This window comes from Peromyscus maniculatus, chromosome 8, assembly GCF_049852395.1.
Source record: "Peromyscus maniculatus bairdii isolate BWxNUB_F1_BW_parent chromosome 8, HU_Pman_BW_mat_3.1, whole genome shotgun sequence".
NCBI lineage: Eukaryota > Metazoa > Chordata > Mammalia > Rodentia > Cricetidae > Peromyscus > Peromyscus maniculatus.
The window spans coordinates 56,456,715-56,468,800 of record NC_134859.1 but is presented as its reverse complement, the minus strand read 5'-3'; the positions used below and the strand labels follow the sequence as shown (position 1 = coordinate 56,468,800).

The following is a 12,086-nucleotide window of genomic DNA, read 5'->3' as shown; positions in this document are numbered from 1 at the left end:
CTTTTGCTCCACCCCTTGGCATCTCTATAAATACCCTGAGGCAGAGACAGTCAGGGCCTGTTGGAATAGGTTCCAGGCCCTCTCGAGGCTATCCTTTATTTCCTATCTCTTTATCTCAGCAATATAAATCCTTCTATCTAATATTTCCTGTTGTTCAGACTCAAGAAAACTCTGGGGAGCTGTGGGGTTGGTGGGTAAACACCCCACAGAATGGCACCATGAACAGGGACTAAAGAAAAAAAAAGGGGGGGGGCACTAAAGACCAAAAGAAAAAAGGGACTAAAGACAAATGAACTGGGACTAAAGACAAAGTAATAGGGACTATAGAAAAAGGAAAATAATAGTTTTATTACAGAGTTTTTGGCTAAAGTGTGGGTCAGCCCTGCTGGCATGCCAGTGTTATGAAAAAAAAAAAAAAATATATATATATATATATATATATATATATATATATATATATATATTGTATATATTATTGAGGGGCAGGGATTTTTGCTGTGGGCCGCAGGAATATCTTAAGAACTCAGCTAGTTATGGCAAAGTCACTACCTGGAGGAATCAGGGAATTCCTCCAGAGGAAGCTAAATCCCAAGGTGTTTTTGGTGTTACTTGGCTTGTTATATATCAGTTGTCTTTTGTTATGAAAATCATGTGTGCCTTCATAGCTTTCCCAATTGACTTTTCCCTAAGAAGGGCTAACAGTGTAGAATGATCACTCTCTGGACATACACATTCCAGGTATTTGGAGAACTGCCTTAGAAAAGGCTTTCTCTGGAATCAGATATCTCCCTTGACTACTTTCAAGGACTAGCAGTAATAACAGTCCACATGCTACTCTCCTGATTTAAGATAAATTCCACAAGGAGACACTGCCTAGGTCACGTGGATGTTAGTAATAGCTTTACACAATTCAGCTTGGACCCTCCTTTTATTATAGCCTTACTAACTTTATAGACTGCTAACTCCTTACCTAACAACTTGTAGGAATATTTAGATAACCTTCTGTGCTGACAGCTATGCTCAGCCAGAACTCCAGTTCAAGCTTCCCTGTAATTATCATTAGCAGCATCCGGCCAGATGGAGGAAAGTACTTTATCAGAGATACCTCTGTACTCTCTAAGAACAGACTTAAGCATCCAGGCTACCTGTTTGAGAAGGCCTGGCAGATGTGCCAATTAAGCCTTACTTCCTCCTTTCCCAAACCTTACCTCCAGTTCCAGATCTCCCTTTAACTATCACCAGAGGCATCTAGCTGTATACGGGTTGCCTAGCGACTGAGCACACTTTCCCCCACCCTGCAGAAAAACAGCAGATAGCTTGGACAGATAGGAGCCACAGGAAAAAAAAAAAAAGACAGTTTTATTTTCTCCCATTGACCTAGCAACTTATAGATTCTTAACACTTTCTACCAATCACGTTTAAGATTATAGTTGAGCACATAAGAGCCCTCTTCTTAGATATTACCTGAATTTAGCCTTTAGTTAATTCATTTCCACATTGGTCACTTCCCTTTGGGATTGCAAATGATAATTAATGGTTATTGCCTCCCTATGTGATTCTTATCACCCCTCCATTTGACTCTGGAAGCCTGGTTTTGTACTGCTAAGGGAATACTGCATGTAAGTGTATATATACCAGGACTCCCAGGGCATGGGAGGACAGAGAAGAGAAAAGAGTATGTTAGAACTAGACGGGTAAGAACTTGAGAGGAACAAAGTGAGATGGGGAAGAACTAGATTGAAGGGTAAAAGAGAGGACTAGAGGAACGAGATGGAAGATGAGGAAGAGCCAGATGAGAGAGAAGGAGACCAGAAAGGAGCTGATAGGGGAAAGAACTAGATAGATGAGAACCAAGAAGGGACAGAACTAGATGAAGGAATTAAGATAGAACCTAGAGGGGACAGTAGATAAATATAGAGAGTTCAGGCAAGAAAGGAGCAAGATGAGAACAGAACTGAAGCTGTGTATAAAGTATGTTATGCCAGAGGAATTAAAGCAAGTGGACAATAGAGCTCGGTGTGCTGAGAATCTATTTCCTGAAAATAGTCCTCGCTGTTAGTAGTTCTCTCTCCTGAGCCCCTGGGATGTATAAATATTAAGGCTGGTTCCTTTAATATTATACAAGAGGTTTTATCCTCAAAAGAAAAGGAAAGTGGACTGGAAGGATGTCTGATGCTGCAGCACAATATTCTCTTCTGTCAAAATTTTCTATTGTTATGCCCAAATCGCGTCCCCAAAGAGGCCACTGGAGACTATAGGTACAGAATGCAAAAGCAAGGTTTATTCCCTTAAAGTTTACAAGCCACAGGCAGGGAAGCCTGGTCCAAAGCACTCACTGGTAGCAGTGAGGCCAGGAGGAGCTTGCCCTTTCTTTGTGAGGCTAGTTCTTAAAGGCACAAACCACATAATTCATTTCCCACAACCTGCCTCCCTCTCCTTGGTTAGTATCAGTTTCCTTTTTTCAGTCTTTCATCTTATCTTTATCTCCCGTTTGTTCAGCAACCATGTTAGGAGTTTTACATGTTATCTTTATCTCCTGTTTGTTCAGCAACCATGTTAGGAGTTTTAAGAGCGGTCTCAGGGGTTTGAGAAGTTTGGGATGTTTTATGACCAATTAGCCCCAACCAGATAGTTGAATATCCTGACTCTATTTTTAAGTCCCTGTAGCTGGTATCACCACCTGGGAACTTGAATGGGGTCTAAGTTCTTATCTACACTTAGGAATCCTGGTTTAAGCTTCTCTTTGTTCTGTAGGGGATAGATTGAGGGGGGGGGGTTACTGAGATTTCACACTATCCTCTATCCCTTTCTCAATTTCTATCTGTGAAAAATAAGTATAAGGTATAGGGCAGTAATATAGTATAGGAAAAACTTAGAAATGTAAGATTATATAGAAAAAATAAGGCAACTAAACAGAAAAACTTCAATTTTCTAACTTTGGGGGCTATGAACGCAAACTGGGGGAAAAATCTCTCTTTGGGCTTTATGGGTAGTAAAAAAGCTCTTCTCTGAGCTTATGGGGAAGAAAAAGTTTCCCATGGAAGCCTCTTTGACCTGGGGACAGCTGAAATGCTAAGTCCAAGCAGCAGGAGAAAGTGTTTTCTCCCTGAGGCAAAAATGAGGTTGTAAAAAGCCAAAACGTTTAAAGTTCAGAAGTTTTGGGAAAAGTTGGTCTTTCTCTCTTGGGGAAAAAAATCTTTCTCTTAAACTAAAAAGGTTTTCTTGGAAAATTCTCTCTAAAAAGCTTTAATCTTTCTCAAAAGTTCTCTTAAAAAAACTTAAAAACTAAAGACTTTCAGAACTCTCTCTCAGAAGGACAAATTAGAATCACCTGAAGATACTAGTATGGGTACTACCTGTGATTAGCTTTAAGGGAAAACAACAAACTTAAGACAGCAAAACCTCTCCAAGTTCTTTCAAGCTTTAAAAATCCTCCCTGCAATGCAGGAGACAGGAATGGAGTTCCTAAAAATCTCTCTTCTAAGCTCTGTCTCTTCAAGCTAGTAAAAGGCAGTGGGTCAAAGTCCCCGGAGGGAAAAACTTGGGAGAGTGCAGGTATAGACCTACAGAGAGCCCAAAAGGGCAGGAAACTACCTGAGAAAAGCAAAAAAACCAAGCTTTTCAGTTACAGCAGAGCTGAGGCATTCAAGGGTTTTGTTTCTGAATGAGCTATGAAAAGGTGCTCCTATTCATCCCAATGCAAAGATCCCCTGAAGCAATGCAAACTGTTAGCAATGTATCCTCACTTCTAACCAAAAACTAAGAAGCAACTGGCCATTGTCTGAGTTGGAGTGCATTTGGGGGATACTAGGGTTCCTACAGTTGCAAACTTTGTGGAGCACAGAGCTGAGGCAGGAAGGTGCAGGACCCAGGGGAAGATTGCTAATGAACAAACAAAGCTAAAGCCGGTAAGAACGGCACAGTTGTCCGCTTTCCTACAAGTCCCGGGTTTATAGGTCCACAGCTGCAAAAAGAAATCTGAGAAAAGCTTTCTTATCAGAGTAAGGACCATTCTGGGAAAACAGTAAAGCTGAATTATGTCTGAAGCAGTTGTACTGCTGAGTCAGAACTCTGTCTGGGCAAAGAGCCCAGCCAGGGCAGAACAGAACTATCCAGGAGTAAAGCTTTCTTTTCTGTCAGAGAAAGCACCTCTTTGAGAAAAGCTTTGTTTTAACTGACTCCCTATGAGATGAGGAAGTGTAGCCCTGAGGGGTGACTGCCTCTGGCATAAGCTCTGTCCTTGAGCATCCAGACAAGCAAACACAACCCACTGGGGGACTGGGCCAGGTGAAGGCCTAAGGAGGCAAAATACCTGTCCTAATGTGAGCTTAGATATGGCAAAAAACCTCCCTTGCTAAGCTTGATTTATGAACACAAACCTCAAACCCCGAAAAATAGAAACAGAGTAAAGCCCCTACCTTCAAAAGCAAAAAAGCTGCCACTGTAGTGTTGGAAACTTTCTGGGGTAGAGGGGATAAACTGAAAACAAACTGGATACTGTCAGGGAGAAAGACTGAAGAAACAGAGGGGACAGATTCCTCCCCAGAAAGTGCATGACCTGTGAAAGCTGCTAAGAGTTTGAGGCAGATTGAGGGGGGAAAAAGCCCCTACCTCCAAAGGCAGCTAGCAGAGGAACAGAGCAGCCTGAGATATCTGAAGCTCTGCCAGTTCCGGAATGGTGTATCACAACTCTATAACGACAACACTCACTAAATCCCCGTGTTTTATAGCAAAGCTGACGATAAACTCTAAACTTTAGAAATGATGTATGTACTTCCTGTCTAGTTAAGAGAATCTAATAGAGATAGTGATGAAAATTAAGAGTAAAAAGTAGAAAAAGATGAAAATAAGATATGTGAGTTTGTAGAAATTATTCTCTTGTTAGATCTCTGTGTTAAGAATTCTTTGGGTGTTTGCTAAATTATATATATGCTAATGGTAGCCCTATATAAGTTTGTAAAAGAGATCTATAGAGTTCCTTTAAGAATGTAAGCTTGCATGCTCACTTCAGCAGCACATATACTAAAATTGGAACGATACAGAGATTAGCATGGCCCTGTGCAAGGATGACACGCAAATTCGTGAAGCATTCCATATTTTTACTTCTGTTAAAAAAAAAAAAAAAGAATATAAGCTTGCAAGAAGCATCTATGGTAGTCTTAAGACATGTAGTAATAAGCTTGTAAGTTGCTAGTTGTAAATGTAAGTTTGAATAAGAAATAAGAAGATAGAATGAATATAAGAAGTATATAAGAAGTAATAAGAAATATATTTGCTAAAGTAGTTCTATAGTTTCCTTAAAGAGTATAAATAAGTAGATATTAATATGTTATATGTGAGTTTGTAAAAATGTGTAAATGTTGAGTGTGAGTTTATGCTTAAGCACATGTTATATGTGAGTTTGTGAAAGTGTAAATATTGAATGTGAATCTATGCTTAATGTATATGGTAAAAGAATCTGAGACACAGAAGATAGTGTCTTAGTAGACTGCAAAGTATGCAGTCTGGATGGTTTCAAAAGCTCCAGAAGCCGCTAAGAAGCTAAGAATGGTGGATGCCAGAACCAGCACAACAAGGGCATCTGTAGCTGAGATTTGTGGAAAATCAACGCAACACAGAAAAACCTGAGCTAATATCAAAAACAGTGCAGTTTAGAATACTACTGTACCTAAGAAGGTCTCTGTGAGAACAAAAGTTGCAGAGATGCTTGTTTGAACTAAAATTGTTAACTGTAAAAAGTTTTGGTTGTAAAACGTCTCTTCATATTTTGAAGTGAAAGTCTGATACCAGAATTTATTCCTTGTTTGAACTTTTTGAACTTAAAATGAGATAAAACTACAAATAGATTTTGGTTATGGATTTCTTCATATTTGGAAGGCTAGCACCAGATTTTATCGTTTGAATTTTGGGACTTAAAAAATGAAATGAACAATAGAGATTTTTATTGCAATGGGACAATTTTGAGTTTACTTATAGTAATGACCTAGGAACTGTTTTCTGGAATTGGGTTAAAAATGGAACTGTTTAAATGAAGACATTTATTGTTTCTACCTGCACTAAAGATGCAATATTGTGTATGTATGTATGCTTTATGAACTGGTGATTCATGAATTGTTTTATGGAACTGATTATGTAAAAATGGAATTACTTATGGAACTGGTTTTGTGTTACAAATCATACTGTTTAAAAGGAAAAGTTTGTGTTTTCTAACTAGGCTTGAGACTTTGCTTAAAAAATTATAAAGAAAAGGGAGAGTTAATATTCCTTAGTCGATTTAGTTTAAAAACTATTTTCTTGTTGTTTGAGTGGATTAATGTCATATTTTGTTAGTAAGAAATGCAAATGGGGTATACCAAAAGACTACTTTTAAAGTGTAAAGAGTTTTATTAAGAAACTGCTTTTGGATGTTTTGCTAAGTTTTCAAAGTGTTAATGGTTAGAATGAGAATACTGCATTTCAATATAGACTTATAGGAATTGTGTGAGTTTGGGTTCCTCTAAATAGGTTTGAGATTGTTTTAAAAAATTATAAAGAAAAGGAGGAGTTATGAGTGAATTAAGGTTGAATGTATGTTTGTAGAAATTATGTTTAACCTATTTATATTAATGCACCCTGGTTTTGTGGAGTTAAGGAAATATTTAAGTTTGATGTGAATACATCAAAAACTTCCCTATGTTGTTAGCAAGAAAATTCAAATGATTCTACCAAAGTTAAAGTTATAAGACTGAGAAAATTGTTAACTATATATAGCACTATATGCTAATTCAAATGGTTCTGTAAAGAGTTTGCTTTGAATTGTAAGATTAGGAGAATTGTGACTATGTATAGCAGTATTTATGTTAACTTGTTAAGGGTAATGATGAAGCTAAGGAATTAAGTTTGTAATTGCATTAAGTTTTTGGTTTAGAAAGGGTTTGATGCAGCTAAAGACTGCTGTAGTCACCTTGGACCTAATTCAAAAATGAAATGCCATCTATATCATCCTCTACTCCCATACTAGGAGGTGAAACAGCTACGGAGATTGCTGTAAGCCATTAATAATATATTAAGAAGGGGGGACCTGTGGGAACCTGTTTTCAGGTTCTTCAGGGCTTTACCCAGCAGGTCCTCATAGAGAGGATGATTAGGACCACCGGCTTGAGTGCAGGTGTCTGCACTTGGCTGTGCTTGGGGGTGGGGGTGGGGCTTTTGCTCCACCCCTTGGCATCTCTATAAATACCCTGAGGCAGAGACAGTCAGGGCCCATTGGAATAGTTTTCAGGCCCTCTCGAAGCTATCCTTTATTTCCTATCTGTTTATCTCCTCAATATTCTCTGTAATATAAATCCTTCTAATATTTCCTGCTGCTCACACTCAAGAAATCTCTGGGGAGCTGTGGGGTTGGTGGGTAAATGCCCCACACCTCTGGAAGAGGGGAAAGAAATCAGAAATTATACTATGAGAGTTCAAGGTATTCCTATTTGTACTACAAATATAACTTTGAAAGTGTGGTAATCTACAGTTAATACTAACCAGGATTTTCATAAATTTTATAAGCTTCATGCATCTGGTTTTAGAGGACAGGAGATTAATGATACTAGTTCCATAAATCTACCATTTTTTAAGATGTGGGTTACCATCAAGCAATGTGATTGGGTATACTGGCAACAACATAAAAGTGAGAAATCTCCAGTGCTTATCAATATGTCCCATGGAGAAGACATTGATTGGAGCCTTTATAGGTTCCCTCAAGGAAAATATTCTCATTCAGAATTGAGATGGCAATGGTATAATTCAAATGGAACTATGGAAATTAATTCTACTGTTAATGAACCTATTTGATGGTATGGAGTTGAAATCCAAGTCAGGTCTTCTCTTGTAATTTGGCAATTCAGTTAAGATTAACTTGTGGAAATTAGCAAGGGCCTTCAGCCTTCTAAAGCATGGGAAGGAAAGTTAAACATTAAGGATGGTAAGTATACTTGGTCTTTTAGATTAAATCAGGGTCACCCCTTTGTAGCATGCACACCATTACATTATTTGTTACTGAAAAGGTCTGTACAATGGCACCCTAATAACTCTGGTATCACTCGTGAACACTGTGCTCTTCATACTTGTGTTAATTCTAGTATATCTTTAAATGTCACCTCTGAAAGTTTATATATTCTTAGAGCAAGGCCAGCAGTCTGGATACTGGTGAATCTGTTGAAGCCATGGCAAGACTCATCTGTGATGATTCTAGTACAGAAGCTCACTGAAAGAATATTAAGAAGAATTAGTCAGATGTTTGGACTGATTTTTGCTGTGGTTATGGGAATTGTTACATTAACTACTGTAGCTTCTACAGTTGAACTGGTGCTTCATAAAAAAATTGAAACTACTGAGTTTGTTAGAGCCTGCCATAACCATTCTACAGAACTTTGGAATCAACAGAATCTAATACATAGTGAGATAGTTAATGAAATAGATGATTTGAGGCAAGCTGCAATACTAATATGAGATCAGTTAGAAATATTGAGTGAACAGATAAAAATTAAAATGTGATGGGAAGGTTACATCTCATTGTATTACACCTTTAAAGTTCAGTAATAGTAAGTATGACCAGGAAAAGGTTAAGATGCATTTGATAGGTCATCCTAACTCTTCTCAAATGATTTATGATTTACAGCAAGAAATTAACGGAACCTTTCCAAAAAGGTTACCTGATGTGACAGGAATGGATGTTATGGAAAGCCTTGAAGACACCATAACCTCTTTTAATCCTGCACATCATCTTAATAAATTTCTTGTTCTAGTGATTGTTATTCCTGTTGCAGTGATAATAACTTTATTGGCTTTAAAGTGTATTTTGTCTCATTTTCATAAGATTGTAAAACAACACAATGGAGAAAAGGCTGTAAGGTTACATAATCTTCAACATAATCCATTAGAGCTTAAAAAAGTGGGGAGGGCAGGTAGCAAAAAATTCCACAGAGCCATTGTATATGGCTTCCATTCCAGAGTGCTAGCACCTAGGCTTTGAACTACCTTTTGTATAAGTTGGAGATTGTTACTTTTTGTCTAAGTCAGGGATTGGTACCTGTGCTGCTCTTTTTAAGGAATTACAGAGCCTTTGCATATCTTAGTCTTGGAGTACCTGGCAAGTCAGGAGGTCAAATGGCTGAGATTTCTTAGACAAATGGTTTCTTCAAACAATTCCAGAAAAGAGATTTTGGTATGCAGAAATTGGCTTGCTGGAGGTGTGATTTATATAGCAATAAAGAAGGTTTTTGCAAAGTCAGGAGGGGTCAGTCCCTGAAGACTGACTTTCCCAGTTGCTTTTGCTAAGCCTGAGTTACATTTTGAAGTGACCCCTTTTCTTCAACTGTCCCACTCAAAACAGAATGCTGACAGAGAGTTACCTGGGAATGGTGTGAGCTTTAAAACCTCACAGCCCACCCTCTTGACACACATCCTCCTCCAACAAGGCCTCCTAATCTGTCCCATATAGTTCCACCAAACTGGAACCAAGCATTCGAATATCTGAGCTAATGGAGGCCATTCTCAGTCAAAGCACCACAGTGTCTCACAAAAAAAAAAAAAAAGAAAAGAAAAAGAAAAAAAAGAAAAGAAAAAAAGAAGAAAAAGAAAAGAAAAGAAAAAAAAACAAGGATAAGAAAGAACAAAACAAATCTCTTGGGGCTCCAGCAAATGGCTCAGCAGGTGAAGGCAGTGGTCTACAACAATTTTGTCTGAACTGAAATCTCCATCTTGAAGGGAAACTTGTTAAGACACAAAATATGTAGTTGTTGGGTTTCTATTTCCATGATAAACACCATAACTGACCACAGCAGCTTGGGTAGAAGGGTTGATTTCACTCTACAGTGAAGGCCTACTGTCTTTGCTGAGGAGACAGGGAGGGAACCAAGGGCCAGAACACTGCAGCAGAGGCAACAGAGGAGTTCTGTTTACTGGCTTGCTCTCTAGGGCTTGCTGGGCCTGCTTTCCTACCTGGCTCAGGACCACCTGTCCTGGGGTGGCACCACCCATAATGGGCATGGCCCTTCTATATCAATCATGTTTTCCCAGGAAGAGATTCGAACAGCTGTTGAATGGACACTAACCCACACGAGCACATGGCTCTGACAGGCCTTGCCCTTCTCCCCAATTACCTATGCCTTGATAAAAACACTGTAGTTCCCAAGGTCCACTCCCTTATTTGGCCAATCCCTCCTCTTGAGGCTACCAATGTCCAGCTAGCAAAGTATTGAAGTCCAGCTATCAAAAGCACCCTTTGGTTCACCTAATTAACATGCTCAATTAAAATTAAACATGTCATTCATCATCCTAACCCAGGGTTTCCTCTTGTACCTTTATAAACTGTCATTTTCCTCAGGGCCACATCTGTCTTCTCTATCCAGACAGTCCTTTGTCCTCTGGGACAAATGCCCCTGTGCCCTCTCTCTTGTTCCCTTTCCCTTCTCCCTCTTCCTCTATCTCCTGTCTTTGTCCCTTGTCCTTGCCCTTTGTGTCTCTGGGACAAACAATTCCTTTGTGCTGAGAACTTGGTCCTTGGAGTCCTGATCCAATACTTTCCCTTACCACAGGCATCTGCCACCAAGCCCAATGTCCTGAGTTTGAGTGCAGGCTTGCACATGGTAGAAACAGAGAACTTAATCCTAAATGTTGTCCTGTGACTTGCACACATACTCCATGGCATGTGCACACATAACACACACACACACACACACACACACACACACACACACCAAACATATATAAACACACACATACCACAAGAACACACTACACACACACCACACTCACAAAACACACACACACTACACACACACATCCCACATATATACACACACATATGCCATAAGCACACACATACACATGCACACACACACACACACACACACACACACACACACACACACACACACCACATATATGCAAACACCACACACGAACACAGATAAATAAATGTTAAAATTTAAAAATAATTACCTCTCAGAGACTGTGAAAACCTCTGTGCTGATATTTCTGGGTCAGGCACTAACTTGGGCTCAGGAAAATAACAATCAACAAACAAGCTAGGTCCTGTATTCCAGAGTTTCCATGCTCTTTGTAGGTAGAAGTGACAGAAAGAAAGCAAGTCTGTGCTGTTGGGTGGCGACAAGTGGTGACAGAAGAATGAAGGAGGGTAATTCTGGAAGGGCAGCGCTGCTTCAGAAAGTGGGGAGTAAATCTGACTATTGGGAAGTCATTCCAAAAGAATGGAGAAACCAGTGCAAAGTCCTGAGATGAGCAAGTTGCTGGTGTGTTCAAGGAATAGAAAGGCAGAGCAGATAACCCGCAGCAGAGTGCATGAGGAGCATGAAGTGGGATCTAATGTCAGAAAAGGGCAGGGTGGGATGGAGTGGGTCATGTAGAGCTCGGGACCACTGAAAGGAACCAGTATGTCCCTCACAGTGAGATGAAAAGGATAGGAAGGTTTGACTAAGAGGTGACTTAAACTAATATAAATATTAGATTGTGACTCTGCCTCTAAGACTGAGTTACAAGAAGACCATGATGCATCAGCAGGAGAGTTAGGAAGCTGGAGCACAGACCCAGGATGCTGGCTGGACCAGCGGTCTCCTTGGGCACAGTGAGAAGAGTCAGATTACAGATCTGTTCAAAAGCCAGGGTCAGGGCTGGGGAGATGGCTCAGTGGATGAAGCACCTGCTATGCAAGCATAAGGACATTTGTCTGATCACAGCATCCTCACAAATGCATGCTGGGATGGCCACAGGCTTGTCATCCCAGAGCTCAGGAAGAGGAAACAGGGAGTACCCCCAGGTGGATGACTAGTTAGATTAGCCAAATCCATAAGCTCTCAGGTCACACACATGCACATACATGTGAGTCCACATGCACATGAACATGCACACACACCACACACCTACAGAAAAAAAACATATTAGAAGCAGTCAAATACCATATTTGATATTTAGGAGAGTCCAGGAGTGAGAAAAGACTCTGGGTTTGGGGTCCTAGAGTCACTTCATGAAATGAAAAGCCTGTGGGCGTGGCAGGCTACAGGAAGGAGAGGGAGTGCAGAGATCCCGAGCACGAATCT

At 39.8% G+C, this 12,086-nt stretch overlaps 1 non-coding gene across 1 annotated transcript; it reads left to right on the top strand.

Annotated features, from left to right (window-relative positions):
* The first annotated feature begins 4,998 nt into the window (after positions 1-4,998).
* On the top strand, positions 4,999-5,101 carry LOC143267100 (U6 spliceosomal RNA). The gene has a single exon (XR_013042020.1). It is a non-coding gene; the product is annotated as a U6 spliceosomal RNA (small nuclear RNA).
* The last annotated feature ends 6,985 nt before the right edge of the window (positions 5,102-12,086 follow it).